The 15,213-nt window shown below is 36.5% G+C and overlaps 2 non-coding genes across 2 annotated transcripts; one reads left to right on the top strand and one right to left on the bottom strand.

The window, feature by feature from the left end:
• Positions 1-10,824: 10,824 nt before the first annotated feature.
• On the top strand, positions 10,825-10,931 carry LOC141682008 (small nucleolar RNA R71). The gene has a single exon (XR_012559412.1). It is a non-coding gene; the product is annotated as a small nucleolar RNA R71 (small nucleolar RNA).
• A 3,262-nt stretch (positions 10,932-14,193) lies between these two features.
• LOC141681139 (small nucleolar RNA R71) lies at positions 14,194-14,300 on the bottom strand. Its single transcript, XR_012558582.1, has one exon. It is a non-coding gene; the product is annotated as a small nucleolar RNA R71 (small nucleolar RNA).
• Between the last annotated feature and the right edge of the window lie 913 nt (positions 14,301-15,213).

Raw genomic sequence — 15,213 nt, 5'->3', positions numbered from 1 at the left:
TTTCTAGCTTAGCAAATCTTTGCATATGCTTGTAGGTCTGTGACTATCCTTTGTCTAGTTAATCTTGGCTCTTGATCTTGTACTACCTCCAGCTACTTTATAGACTTTTCAATCTAGTTGATAGATCGTTTGTTGACTGATAATCTTGAACCTTCATTTGTTTTCATTTTTTATTTGAGAGGTATGTCGAGATCTTCAATTACTTCTATAGAGAAGTGACATCTTGATAAGTATAATGACTTATCGAGATCTCTGAGTTCTCTATAGGTATAACTGACTTGTCGAGGTCTCTTGATCTTTGCGTATTGAATGACTTGTCAATATGTCTGAGATCTCTACATGTAGAATTGACTTGTCGATATCTCAGAGATCTCTATATACATTTTGATTTATCGATATTTCTGAGATCTCTAATGATTAACTGACTTGTCGATATCTCAATCTTCACATCTTCATTTTGACTAGTCGATTTCCCTGAGTTCTCTATATGCAGAAATGACTTGTCGATATCTTAGAGATCTCTATATAAATTTTGACTTGTCGATATCTCTGAGATCTCTAATATTAACTGACTTGTCGATATCTCCAATCTTCACATCATCATTTATCTTGTCGATATCTCTGAGACTTCTCTATAAGCCATTTTGGACTTCTCGATAAGTCTTTCTGGAGTTCTCGAATGACTTCTCTATATGACTTGATCTGTGACCTCGATATCTTGACTTAGAACATTTTTCTTAAAATAGTTTATTCAACTCCAAGCTTCTTAACTTTTCTCTTAGGCATGATCATGGCTTGATCTTCTTCCAGAGTTTATTCCATAGCTTGAATCTGTTTATAGAAAAATACGTCAGTATAATCTTCTAACCTTTTTATAGAATCAAGTAATACAATACAAAATACAAAGTTGATTATCAAACAACTAAATCTTAGGGTTGTCAATGTGACTGAGTCTTGTTATATATAGGCATGCCTTGAACAACAATCTCTCTCAATTTGTGAGAATATTTCTTATCACAAATTCATGCTTGATAACAAGACTAACCCTATCTAAAATCAAATACATAAAAATTGACAGATTTGACAAATTTCAACATTTATACATTGAGCAATTGCATTAGTTTAATTGTATAAAAACTAAGTGAAATCTTCATAGCCCGGTTCTTTTCTAATGAGGTCCTTGAGATTTATAAGCACATTGACTACTTCAATAATTTATGTCCCTCTCAAGGCTTCTACTAGTTTGAGCCAATCATCCAGTTTGTAACCATTGAGGTAATTAACTCTGAATCTTGTGTAACTGCCAATCTTTATGTTTAGAAAGTGTCCATCTTTTGAATTTCTACTCATCCCCTTTGCCTTGAGCTTATTTGATCTTTGTTCAAACATAGCAATTTCTTCTACATACTTCCTATCCTTTTCTTCCTTTTCAACCCTTGCTTTTGCATTTCTTTCATCCTTTTTTCTCAGCCATACACATATCACAACCTTCCATGCCCGTGTACTTGTGTCCTTGTCCTTCATTAAGCTAATCATCCTCCTAAATTATGTGGTTGAAAGTGTATTCATTAATTCCCTGCTAAGTAGAGTGAAAGAGCCATCCTGATAATAGATTCTGACTTCTCTCAATGATACAACCCAAACTTTGACCATTTCTTCATTTAATTTTTGAAAGTAGTCATCATCTAAGATGCAACAGTTTAAAGGTAGAAAATCAGTCTGATTAAAGAAATTCCAGATAACCCCCTTACTAACTTGCAACTTCTTTGGTTTTCTCCCAACAGTCTTGAAATGAGTCTTGATTGGTGGCTTAAATGAAGGTAGGTTTGAGATTTTCTTTAAGGTGGTTTGGATAGAAGTGATTGGTATTTTGAGTAAGGTGATTGCAGTTTGTTTATACAAAAGTTTAGGCTTAGAGGTTAAAGGTGGTTGAGTGTTTGAGCTTGCAGGCTTAAAGGTTTGAGTAGGTTGAATCTTGACTTGTAGTTCTTGGACATTTCTCTTCTTAAAATCCCTTTCTTAATCTCTTTTATTTCTCTTACCATCATTCTTCTTGTCATCCTAGATCTCTCTTTTCTCATACACCTTGCTGCTAGTTGCCCTATAAGACTAACTTGGATTTGAGCCGGAAGGTTTTTGATCATCTTCCAACTGCTCATCATCATCCAAGTCATCCTTAGTATTAATTTATGTTTTGGGCAACATTATTTCAGCATCTCTCAAGTATCTCTCAAGTATCCTGATCATTTCTTCACTTTCTACTGTCTTGATCTTCTTTGTCTTCAAATCTGTTTCCAGAGTCATCATCAGCTTCTTGTTTGACATGACACATTGCTTTGGGATCTGGGAATGTTTGCAATTCCAGGTGGATGGACAGATGTATGCCACCCTTGCTTGGTTGGAGATATGCTTCTGGAAAAGCAGCTTCTTGAGCCTTTTTCAATTCAGTAAGAAAGAGAGTGTCTTATTGAACCACCCTATTAACTATGTTCATTAGGATGTCCCCCTTCTAGTTAGGAGATAATTGAAGGACACCTACATACACCTATCCACACCTGAGTCATTTATATTAACAACAATTCTCCTTTCCTGAAAGCCATCATCAGTTACCGTCATTATCACCCTTATGAAATTGATAGTCTTGTCCAAAACTTTCTTGTAGGTGAAGAAGTTATTGTTTAGAGAAACTCTAAGCACCCTTAGCAGTTCATCAAATTCTTTTCTCAGACTAGGTCCCTCATCTGCTTTCATTAGCCTCTCTACTCCAACATCTTGTTGTTCAGTTTCCTTGGCTTTGGCTTTGGATTGTGCAATTTCTTTGGCTTTAGAAATATGGGTTGGGAAAGATGTTTTTAGAAACCTAGCCTCTATATTCCCCTTAGACTTGGTAGTAGGCATGATATGAGGTGTAGGAATTTTAGGCCTAACATCTTCTGGAACTACAGGCAAGGGAATATTTAGAGCACTTATGATAGCTCCCAATGAGACTGAATGCTGTATTTGTAAGTGTTTGTGGGAGTCTACCAAAGTTTGGATATCTTCCTATTGACTTTGTATCAGTGATGTCAGTTGAGAGACTTGATTTTTGAGAAAATTATTGGATGACTATAGAGATGAGACTTGAGCTTGAAGAGCTTGGATTTGCAGATTAGTGGATGCTGACATTGGTGGTTGGGAGCTTGATGAGAGAGAGCACCAAAGGTGGATTGAACAAATTCCTCGATTCCCTCCATCAATAAAGCTGAAGATTCATATATAGCTTGATGTACTTGATCCAATTTGACCCTTGTGTCATTGTTATTGGTTAATTGATTTTGGACATTATCATGCAGGGCCAGATTGGATTGCTTTATATTTTTAATGCTCTGCTCCATACCGGTGACATCAAACCTTGCCATTTGCTCAACAAATTTTATGAATTTATTCTTGATTTCCACCTGAGTTAGCGCAAGGTCATCCAGTTTGTCTTTCACCAATCTCCTAATTCTGTCTTGATGACTGTCCAGTGTCTGTCGCAATGCTTTACCAATTAGGTGAAAATATATGAGTTGGGACTTGTAGACATCAGTGATAGTATCATAGACTTCTTGTGAACTGAGAGTCTTGGCATTGCTTCCTAGGATAATGATATACTCTTCTCTAAACCTAGCCAAGACCTCATCCATCTCCAATCTAAAGTCCTTAGATAACCAACCATCAACATTTCCATCTTGCTCAGCTTCATTGACAATCTTTTGCTGCTGAACTTCAACATCTGTTTTATAAGAAAGCAAGATAGCCTGATAATCCTGATCGGACATATCAGTTGTGAGCAACTGTTGGGTAATATTGGCAAGGCCAGAGAGTTGGTCCACTAGAAGATCATTCATGATTATTGGCTGAGTTTGAGCATCCTGCAGCCACTGTGAAATGAGGTATGAGGGTTGTTGTGTAGGGTTGGAGGTAGATGGTATATCTGTGTGGTTTGAGGTAGAGTATTGAGGAGTGGTAGGTAACCTTGTGATTGGAATCATAGTTGAACTCACAGTAGAAACTGTGGTTGTGACAGTAGGTTATTCACCAGTAATGGGAACCTCTATTGGAATTAGAGAGGATAGGACCAGGTTATTGTCATGTACCATAACCTCAAACCTATGTTCCACTACGTGAAAAACTGGGATAGACATCACACTTTTTACACCAGTTACAAGAAAAACTGATGTAAAAACAATTTTTGACATCAATTGCTCTCAAACCGATATGAAACAGCATTATTCACATCAGTTTCATGGCCAACCGTTGTATATAACTGCTTTTTAAAAAATTAAAAAAACACGGAACAAATTGTTCCCCCTTTACAACTAAAAAAACACGGGGGAAATTTTTACTTAAACAAAATTCATTTCCCCCTTCTCTCCCTCCCCGACCTCTCTCTCTCGGTACACTCTCCCTCCCCGACTTCTCTCTCTCTCTCTCCATCTCCGTCTCCGTCTCTCACCTCTCAACTATCACTCTCCCCTCTCTTTCACCTCTACCCGTTACAAGCCCTAAAACAAAATTAAACCCTCTAATTACAGATCGAGCAAGAAGGTTGACATGCAGCCCTGAGAAGTGTTCATACAACCCGAATTAAGAAAGTTTTACACAAATCGAGCTCTGTTTCACCAAAATCGAACCCTAATTTGTAAGTGTATTTTCAATTAAATTTGATTTTTTGGGACTTTTGATTGATGTGTGTGTGTCTTACAGTCAGATTATTACTGAATTTATGTATCTTTGTGAATTGATGTGTATGTATTATTTTTACTTGTGTGAAATGGGGTTTTGTTGATATATTTGTGCTAATGTTATTTAAAATGATTGTAATCCTCTTTCTTTTTTGATTGTATGTTTTAAAATGTGTATGTAATTTAGTAATCCTCTTTCTGTTTGTGCTGATATGGGGCTTTACAATTTTTTTTATTTATATAAACTGTGCAATTTATGGAAGGCAGTTGTGTTGTGTATGAGCTTGTGAACAAGTTCACAAGCTTAATTAGATATTTGTTAAAAAAGTTATAAAATTAGTGAAATACAGAAGAGATGTTAATAATTTTGAGGAGAACTAGTCGTAATTGTAATTTAGGTATTCGTTAAAAAAAGGTATAAAATTAGTGAAACGCAATGTAATTGTATATGGGATGATAGGTTTACCATAATTTGTTAAATGGGTAACCATGATAATTTAATAACTGCCATTATCCAAATAAAATTATGCGTAGTTATTATATACTCAAGAAAATGATTAGGTGTTAGTAAATTATGAATTTTTATTTAATATTTGAAATTATGATCAGGTAGGTTGTATGGATAAGTCATGGATATCTGCAGATAGGGATTCATTAGACTATTAAATTGGGGTTGAAAAGTTTTTGATGATGTTTGCTGAAGAAAACTGTAAGGATCCTAAGATGATACTCTGTCCATGTGCACTTTGCTACAATTTTAAGAAATTCTCGGTAAAAATCATTAGGGGGCATCTATATGAAAAGGGTTTTAGTTTAGGGTACGTCGATTAGATTTGGCATGGAGCTAAAGCTAGCTGTAGGTCATCGGCTGGTAGCACAATGCCATCTCCGTGTTCGGAAAATATTGAACAGAACGTTGAAGAAAATTTTGCTGCATCACAGGTAGGTGATATCTGTGAAGCAACATATAATAACTGGGGTAATTCTTTGGGTGATTCAACAAAGACGAATAAGATCTTGTTTTTACTTGTAATTCTTTGTTCTAAGTTGTAACTTTGGATGCTAGTTTTCTTATTCGTGAACCTATACTCTTGTTTCGTATTTGGTTTTATTGTTTATTTAAGTATAAAGTCTACGTTTATTATACTATGCTTTCATCGGAATCCACACTGATGATGAGTCCGATAATGAGCTAATCGTTATCATGGGGTTCTAACGGATTTATTTATGCATTTCTTTGGTTAAATTGTTTCGATGCCTTAGGCCATCTACAACAGTTATGATCCAAAAATCCAAATTTGGATCACCAACTGATCCAAATACTGATCTAAATTTCTGACCAACTCAAACAGTGTGATCCAAATATTTGATCCAAATTACTTTTTACATATAATAATATATAAGTATCATATTAAGCAATTTTATCTTAAATTTATCATTTAATCATTATTAACAATTTATATAAATTTCATAAATTAGTTAAATCAAAAAAATTATTACGCATAAAAAATATTAAAAATGTGCATTTAATTCACAAAAAACATATTTATTGCCATAACTAATATACAAAATATCATTTATACACAGTGATTTTCCGAATTAGTGTATTCTTCCCACAAATGCTCAATTAATGCATCTCTAAGTGCAATATGTGCCTTTTTATTTTTTATTTTTAGATTTTAATGAAATTATATTTTCTTATTATTTTAAGTTTTATCTTAAAAACAAATTTTGTTAACTATTAATTATATTATGTTATTAATTATATAATTAAATAATCCAAAATCAATATAAAATCTCATAAACTACAAATAATAGAACCATTATTTTATATTAAATCAAGTGATCCAAATTTGGATCAGTGAACAGTGGTGATCCAAATTTGGATCACCACTGTTCATTGATCCAAATTTGGATCACCATTTAGATCACTGTTGGAATGGAATTTGGGGTAATCTGCCCCAAATTTAGATCTTTGGTGATTGTATGATAACCTCGTATTGGTTGTGCTTATTCGTCTTATGAGCGTCGCGAACTTGTAAGATAGCGTGTTGTTAGGGCGAAAACACGCGCTAAAATACACGCAAGTATACGCATTTGCAAGTAGTATAAGATATAAATCAGATTCGTTCCTACAGAGACTGGTTTAGGTTAAGTTCAATTTATGCACCTATGCAACAATGTATGGTTATCGCTCAATGCTAAGACAAATAAGAAATTGGGTTTGTATTAAACTAAGAGATTAAACTAACAATTATTACTAAGAGAACTGAGGTTAAATTACTATATCTGACAACATGGGATTTTAACTTCATTACTACTTCATTCAATATCCTTTTCGTTCTTAACCTTAGCATGTGATGGTGATGAAACTAATCAGATAGCACGAAACTGATAAACGCCAACTTTCGTTGCACGAGTAGCATTCTACCAGACATCCACAAAAGAGATAGAAGCTGTATAGGCACCAATTATATTGAGACCCCATATGTCTATAGAATTTGACAACATAACGGTTTAAGCACAAGTTATCCATAATGATTATATAGGGCAAGTAAGATGGTTTAAATTACCTACGAAACATGCATAATAAATACATGAACCTATGCTAGCATGGCAAGTTCTAAAACTCTATATTCACTGTCACTTCAATAGAGATTAACACGCTTTTTTATATGTTAGCTACGCACATAAGACGAATAAGCACAACCAATACTAGGATATCAATCAATCACCACACACCAAGGTATCGAAACAAATTAACTATATAAATTCACAAGTAAATATGTTATAATCCCATGATTACGATTAGTTCATAATTGAACTCATCGTCACCATGGGTTCCAATGAAAGCATGGTATAAAACAAGGTCTTAATAAACTGAATAATAATTAAAGTAAGAATAAACGAGATCTAGGTTCAACAAGAACAAAAACGAGCATCCAAAGTTACAATTAATTCAAAAAATCACAAGTTGAAAACAAGATCTTCTTTTCTGGAGTTGTTTTGTGCTTCTAGGTATTCTCCTTGGTATCCCAATCTTCCCGGATGATGAAAACCCTTTTTTAAGTATATATACGCCCATATTGGACCTGGACCCTTAAAATTGTCAAATTCCACTCAAAAAAGGCTTTTTCAGCGAAATCAGCGAACTCAGCCGCGCATCAGCGGGCGGCCGAGTATTAAATAACTCGAGTATTAAAAAGTTCACTCTTGATCAATTATGCATAAACACATACTTTTTTTTTCTTTTTTCTTTTTCTTTTTTTTCCTTTTTCTTTTTTCTTTTTTTTCAGCAGTTTCTGAATCAGTGTGTTTCGCTCCATCTCATTCAACCCTAGACTACTCATAAAAATATGAGCCGACTACTAGCCATTTTACGCCTAGCCTTATAACAACTAGCAATGAAATCCAAGTTTTTCTCCAAATAAAAAAATTAGTGTTTTTACGTCATTACGAGAATATCACAAATTCTAAATATAAACAAGTGATTAAATATCAACAACAAACAAGTATGATCATGATCTAGATCAAAATCAATCCTATAAGACTTTGTAAAAATATTTATTTCTGGCATGCAAATCAATTCATTAGGACTTAAACATCCCTCTATTCGTCATCACCATACTCAAATCAACATCAACTTATCAAACATCATAGTTCATCTTAAGGGATCATGCTAAATATGCATGCAAATGCAACTATATGAAATCACATAAAAATAAACAAATATGTCCTAAATGAACAATCATGCAAAAATATGAATGAACTACAACTAAACATGCAATATGAATCTATATGAATCTATATGGACACACACACTACTAATCCTTACATTATCACCCCCAAACTTAAAATTTTCAATATCCTCATTGAAGGTAATAATAAGGATTTCAGGCATACTTAATTAGCGGGAGAGTTACCCTCGTCGGGTGGAGGATCAGGTGGCCAATCAACCTCGCCACTAGTGTCTCGAACAATAGTACCGAAAGCGTGTGTCAAATCTTCAGGAAAATATCGGTGGATGACATGCATGGCCTCCATACGCCTAGTCATTCTTCTATACTGTGCATCACGAACACCAATCCTATCAACTTCCTGTGGTGCACGAGAGGAACCATCTGTAAGCACGGCAGAAACCGGCCGGTCACCCTCTACATCGTCAAAAGTATATCCCAACCTCTTGTCAGGGGGTGCCCCTAAGAATGAATAACTCAAGTGATCTGGCATTCGGTTGAGCTCAAGTGTGGGAGCTTCTTGAATAAATGGTTCAAAATGCTCCTGAGAAATTTTCAGCTCTGCTAACACAAGAGAATCGAATGGCATATCCAACATCCTCATCCACAGAGGTGCATTCAAATCCTGCAATTGCTCTGCTCCTTTTTTATCTTCAATAACTGATTCCCCTATTAAGGATCTCTCTAAGGTATCTAACTTTGGCAATTGCTCACGCTCTGAATTTACTATAGAGTCAACCCACTTTACTTTATGGCACTCCTCTTTAGCTGTGGGTAACTTTATTTCCTTGAACACATTAAAAGTGACCTTTTGATCGTAAACCTTCTTCGAAAGCTCTCCTTTTTGCACATCAATCATAGTTTGGCCTGTAGCCAAGAATGGTCTTCCCAAGATAATGGGAATCTTCTTATCTTCCTCGAAATCAAGAATTACAAAGTCAGCAGGGAAGATGAGTTTATCCACCTTGACCAAGACATCCTCCACTATACCTCGTGGATAAGCGATGGAACGGTCAGCTAGTTGCAATGACATATATGTTAGTTTTGGATCAGGCAGACCAAGCTTCTTGAAGATAGATAAGGGCATCAGATTGATGCTAGCTCCTAAATCACATAAACAATTGTCAAACGACAAGTTTCTGATGGTGCAAGGAATAGTGAAGCTTTCAGGATCTTTAAGCTTTGGAGGCAACCTCTGTTGCAACACAACACTACATTCCTCCGTTAGAGCAACGGTCTCTAAGTCATCGAGCTTCACTTTTCGAGAGAGAATACCTTTTATAAACCTCGCATAACTAGGCATCTGTTCAAGAGCTTCAGCAAAAGGTATGTTGATACGAAGTTTCTTGAACACCTCCAGAAACTTCTCAAACTGCTTATCCAGCTTTTTTTTCTGCAGCCTCTTAGGAAAATGAGGTGGAGGATAGATCTTTTTCTCCCCTGTATTACCCTCAGGAGGAGTGTGTTCCATAGTAGTCTTTCTTGGTTCCACCTCTGCTTCCTTCTGCACTTCTTCTTCAGCCACAACTGCGTTTTCTGAAATTTGAGATTTTTCAGGCTCTTCGTCTTGCTGAATTTGGGGGCTTGCGACCTTTCCAGACCTTAAGGTGATGGCGTTCACCTGTTCTTCAACTTCCCTCTTGCCTGGATTTGTTTCTGGATCACTAGAAAACGTTCCTGGTGGTCGATTCAATAAGGTATTAGCAATTTGCCCTATTTGGTTCTCCAGAGTCTTGATAAAAATAGCCTGGCTTTGGTATATAAGAGCCTGGTTTTTGCACATAATCCGCAATTCCTCCAATTCAGATTTTTCGTTCGAAGATAGACATGCACCATGAGTTTGTTGTTTTGGTGTAATTTGTTGCTGAAAACCAAGAGGGTTGAATAGCTTATTTCCAAAATGCTGGAACGGCTGTTGCATCGCATTCTGATTGTTGCTCTAGCTGAAGTTAGGATGATTCCAGTTGTCAGGATGATAAGTGTCTGGAACTGGTTGCTGCGATCTCTGAAAGTTGCTCACAAACTAAGCTGAGTCACTAGATATAGCGCATTGCTCCGTCACATGCGGACTTGAACACAGCTCACAAACACTAATTATCTGCTTAACACCATAGTTAGCCAGATAATCGATCTTCATAGACAACGCCTTTAGTTGAGCAGTGATAGCCGTAGCTGTATCCACTTCAAGAACTCCTGCTACCTTGCCCTGTGGACATCTCTGGGTTGGATACTGATATTCATTAGCAGCCATCAGTTCAATTAGATCATAAGCTTCCTCTTAGCTCTTTGCCCATAATGTTCCACCTGATGCTGCGTCGAGCATGGGTCTCGACTGTGCTCCCAACCCGTTATTGAAGCAAGTGATGATCATCAAATCAGGCATTCCATGATGAGGGCACTTCCTAAGCATCTCCTTGTAGCGCTCCCAAGCTTCACACAAAGATTCTCCCGTTTGCTGCGCAAATTGAGTAAGAGCATTCCTCATTTTCGCCATAGGGAAGAATTTAGTAAGAAATTTCTGAGCAAGATCCTCCCAAGTAGTAATTGAACCAGCTGGTAGAGAGTGTAACCAGCTCTTAGCCTTGTCCCTCAGAGAGAATGGAAACAGTCTCAGTTTCATAGCATCATCAGAAACACCATTGAACTTGAAGGTGTCGCAGATCTCAATAAAATCCCTAATGTGCATATTGGGATCTTCCGCTGAAGATTCCCCAAACTGGATTGAATTATGCACCCATTGAATTATGCCAGGCTTGATCTCAAAGATATTAGCTGTGATAGCTGGCCTAACAATGCTAGATTGAATGTCATTGATCTTGGGTTGAGAAAAATCCATCAAGGCTTTCGTTCGTGCTGATGGATCTCCCATTGTAATGAGTACCTGAAACACAAACAAATAAACCGTGAAAGTAAAAGAATCCGAGTCAGTGAACTTTAACGACCACTGATGACAAGCACATAAACTAAAAATTAACACCGAGTCCCCAGCAGCGGCGCCAAAAACTTGTTAGGGCGAAAACACGTGCTAAAATACACGCAATTATACGCGTTCGTAAGTAGTATAAGATATAAATCATATTCGTTCCCACATAGACTGGTTTAGGTTAAGTTCAATTTATGCACCTATGCAACAATGTATGGTTATCACTCAATGCTAAGACAAATAACAAATTGGGTTTTTATTAAACTAAGAGATTAAACTAACAATTATTACTAAGAGAACTGAGGTTGAATTACTATATCTGACAACATGGGATTTTAACTTCATTACTACTTCATTCAATAGCATTTTCGTTCTTAACCTTATCATGTGATGGTGATGAAACTAATCAGATAACACAAAACTGATAAACGCCAACTTTCGTTGTACGAGTACCATTCTACCAGACATCCACAAAAGAGATAGAAGCTGAATAGGCACCAATTATATTGAGACCCTATATGTCTATAGAATTTGACAACATAACTGTTTAAGCACAAGTTATCCATAATGATTATATAGGGCAAGTAAGATGGTTTAAATTACCTACGAAACATGCATAATAAATATATGAACCTATGCTAGCATGGCAAGTTCTAAACCTCTATATTCACTTTCACTTCAATAGAGATTAACACACTATCTTATATGTTAGCTATGCACATAAGACGAATAAGCACAAACAATACTAGGATATCAATCAATCACCACACACCAAGGTATCGAAATAAATTAACTATAGAAATCCATAAGTAAATCCGCTATAATCCCATGATAACGATTAGTTTATAATTGAACTCATCGTCACCATGGGTTTCAATGAAAGCATGGTATAAAACAAGGTCTTAATAAACTAAATAATAATTAAAGTAAGAATAAACGAGATCTAGGTTCAACAAGAACGAAAACTAGCATCCAAAGTTACAACTAATTCAAAAAATCACAAGTTGAAAATAAGATCTTCTTTTTCGGAGTTGTTTTGTGCTTCTAGGTCTTCTCCTTGGTATCCCAATCTTCCCGGATGATGAAAACCCTTTTTTTAAGTATATATACGCCCATATTGGACCTGGACCCTTAAAATCGTTAAATTCCACTCAAAAAAGGTTTTTTCAGCGAAATCAGCGAACTCAGCCGTGCATCAGTGGGCGGCCGCGCGGCATACCAGGCGGGCGCCTGAGGCCTGTCTGGAATATTTTTGATGAATCTTGTTTTGGCCATAACTTGAGTTCTACTCGTCAGAATTAGGCAATTCAACTGCCCACGTGAAGCTAACGAGATTCTCTACAACTTGAAAATAACTTTGGCTTCCAAATCTGATCACTTTTCATCATATTTCCTTTAAAAGCTCCTTTCTTCATATAACTAATACCTAAAATGTAATAACACAAAAATACATCAAAATACCAACAACTTGAGTCCAAAACACCAATTTAATCTTGTAATGAAGCGTTCCAAGTGGATATAAAATCCACTTATCACGTGTTAATCTTTAATGAAGCGACAGTGAATTTAAGGATTTAGAACTTGCCATGCTAGTATAGGTTCATGTGTTTTGTTATGCATGATTCGTAGGTAATTTTAACCATCTTACTTGCCCTGTGTAATCATGATAGATAACTTGTGCTTTAAGCCATTATGTTTTCAAATTCTATAGACATATAGGGTCTCAATATAATTGGTGTCTATTCAACTTCTATCTCTTTTGTGGATGTCTAGTAGTATATTATTCGTGCAATGGAAGTTGGCGTTTAGCAGTTTCGTATTATCTGATTAGTGTCATCACCATTACATTCTAAAGTTAAGAACAATAAGGCTATTGAATGAAGTATTTAATAAAGTTAGAATTCCATGTTTGTGTCATATAATATCCAACTCTCTTTTACTCTATTAGTTATAATTGTTAGTTTAGTCGTAGTTATAATTAAAACCCCAAACTGTTATCATCTTAGCATTGAATAATAACCATATCATCGGTGCATAAGTGCATAATCCACATAGTTAACCAAAACCAGTCTATGTGGAAATGAATTAGAAATAATTCTATATTACTTGCGATCGCGTATACTTGCATGAATATTAACATGTGTTTAGCCCTAACAAGTTTTTGGCGCCGCTGCCGGGGACTGCAGTGCTAACATTAGTTTATGTGTTTGTCATCAGTGATTGTTAAAGTTCATTGACTCGAAAATTGTTACTTACCTACTCTTTTTCTTGTCGTATTTCAGGCACTCTAGCGATCGTGTATGCATACACGTTCGCGAGCTCGTACGAGAATTCTGGATAAAGACGAGGAAGAAGTTGTAGTGGAGCGAAGGAAGATTTTGAGGACGAAGAGAAAGTAGAAGGAGAAGAGAAAATCAAAGAACCAGCTTTAATCGAGATGGGAGATCAAGCAGATAATACTAAGCCTTTGATGGACTATTCTAAGCCTAAGATCAATGATATTTAGTCAAGCATCATCAGGCCAGCCATCGTAGCTAACACTTTTGAGATCAAGTCGAGCATGATTCAGATAATACAGAACTCAGTTCAGTTTGGGGGTTCTCCTACTGAAGACCCGAACATGCACCTCACAGATTTCATCGAGATCTGTGACACTTTCAAGTTCAAGGATGTGACTGAAGATGTTATCAAGCTGCGACTATTCCCATTCTCTTTGAGGGATAAAGCAAAATGCTGGTTACATTCTCTACCACCAGGGTCTATCACCAGATGGGAGGATCTTACTCAAAAGTTTCTCATTAAATTCTTTCCTATGGCGAAGACGGCTGCAATCAGGAATGCTCTTACTCAGTTTGCTCAGCAAAATGGAAAAACTCTGTGTGAGGCTTGGGATCGATATAAGGAGATGCTAAGGAAGTGCCCACACCAAGGCATGCCTGATTGGATGATTATCAACTATTTCTATAATAGTTGAGGCGCACAATCTAGACCTATGCTCGATGCAACATCTGGTGGAGCCTTATGGGCTAAAAGTTATAATGAAGCTTATGAGTTGATTGAGCTAATTGCAGCTAATGAATACCAGAATTCCACACAAAGAATGTTACAAGGCAAGGTAGCAGGAATTCTGGAGGTCAATACAGCTACTGCTATAGTTGCTCAACTTAAAGCTTTGACGATGAAAGTGGACTCTTTGGCTAATTATGGAGTTAATCAAATCACGAGTGTATGTGAGCTTTGTGCGGGGGCATATGAAACTGAGCAGTGTGCTATTTCTAGCAAATCAGCTCAATTTGTGAGCAACTTCCAAAGATCACAACAACAAGCTCCAGCCACTTATCATCCAAATAACCGCAATCATCCTAACTTCAGCTGGAGCAATAATCAGAATGCGGTGCAACAGCCTTATCAGCCATACACAGCAAAGCAGTATAACCCTCTTGGTTTTCAACAACAACAATATGCACCAAGACAACAACTTCAACATTAGCAGTTACCTCAAGCTAATGAAAAATCTGAACTGGAGGAGTTGAGGCTCATGTGCAAGAGCCAAGCTATTTCTATTAAGACCTTGGAGAATCAGATTGGGCAAATTGCTAATACGTTACTGAATCGTCAACCTGGAATGCTTCCGAGCGATACTAAAGTGCCAGGCAAGAAGGAAGCTAAAGAGCATGTTAAAGCAATTATATTGAGATCTGGTAAGGTTGCGAATCCTGAAAAAGCTAAGGCTCTAGATTCTGAAGTGGAGGCTGAAGAAGAAGAAGCGCAGAAGGAAGCCGAAGTAGAACCAAGGAAGACTACTGTTGAGCACACTCCTGCTGAGGGTAATAGAGGGGAGAAACAA

This window comes from Apium graveolens, chromosome 8, assembly GCF_009905375.1.
Source record: "Apium graveolens cultivar Ventura chromosome 8, ASM990537v1, whole genome shotgun sequence".
Classification (NCBI taxonomy): domain Eukaryota; kingdom Viridiplantae; phylum Streptophyta; class Magnoliopsida; order Apiales; family Apiaceae; genus Apium; species Apium graveolens.
The sequence above is the reverse complement of the archived record's forward strand: the minus strand, read 5'-3'. Positions and strand labels throughout refer to the sequence as shown.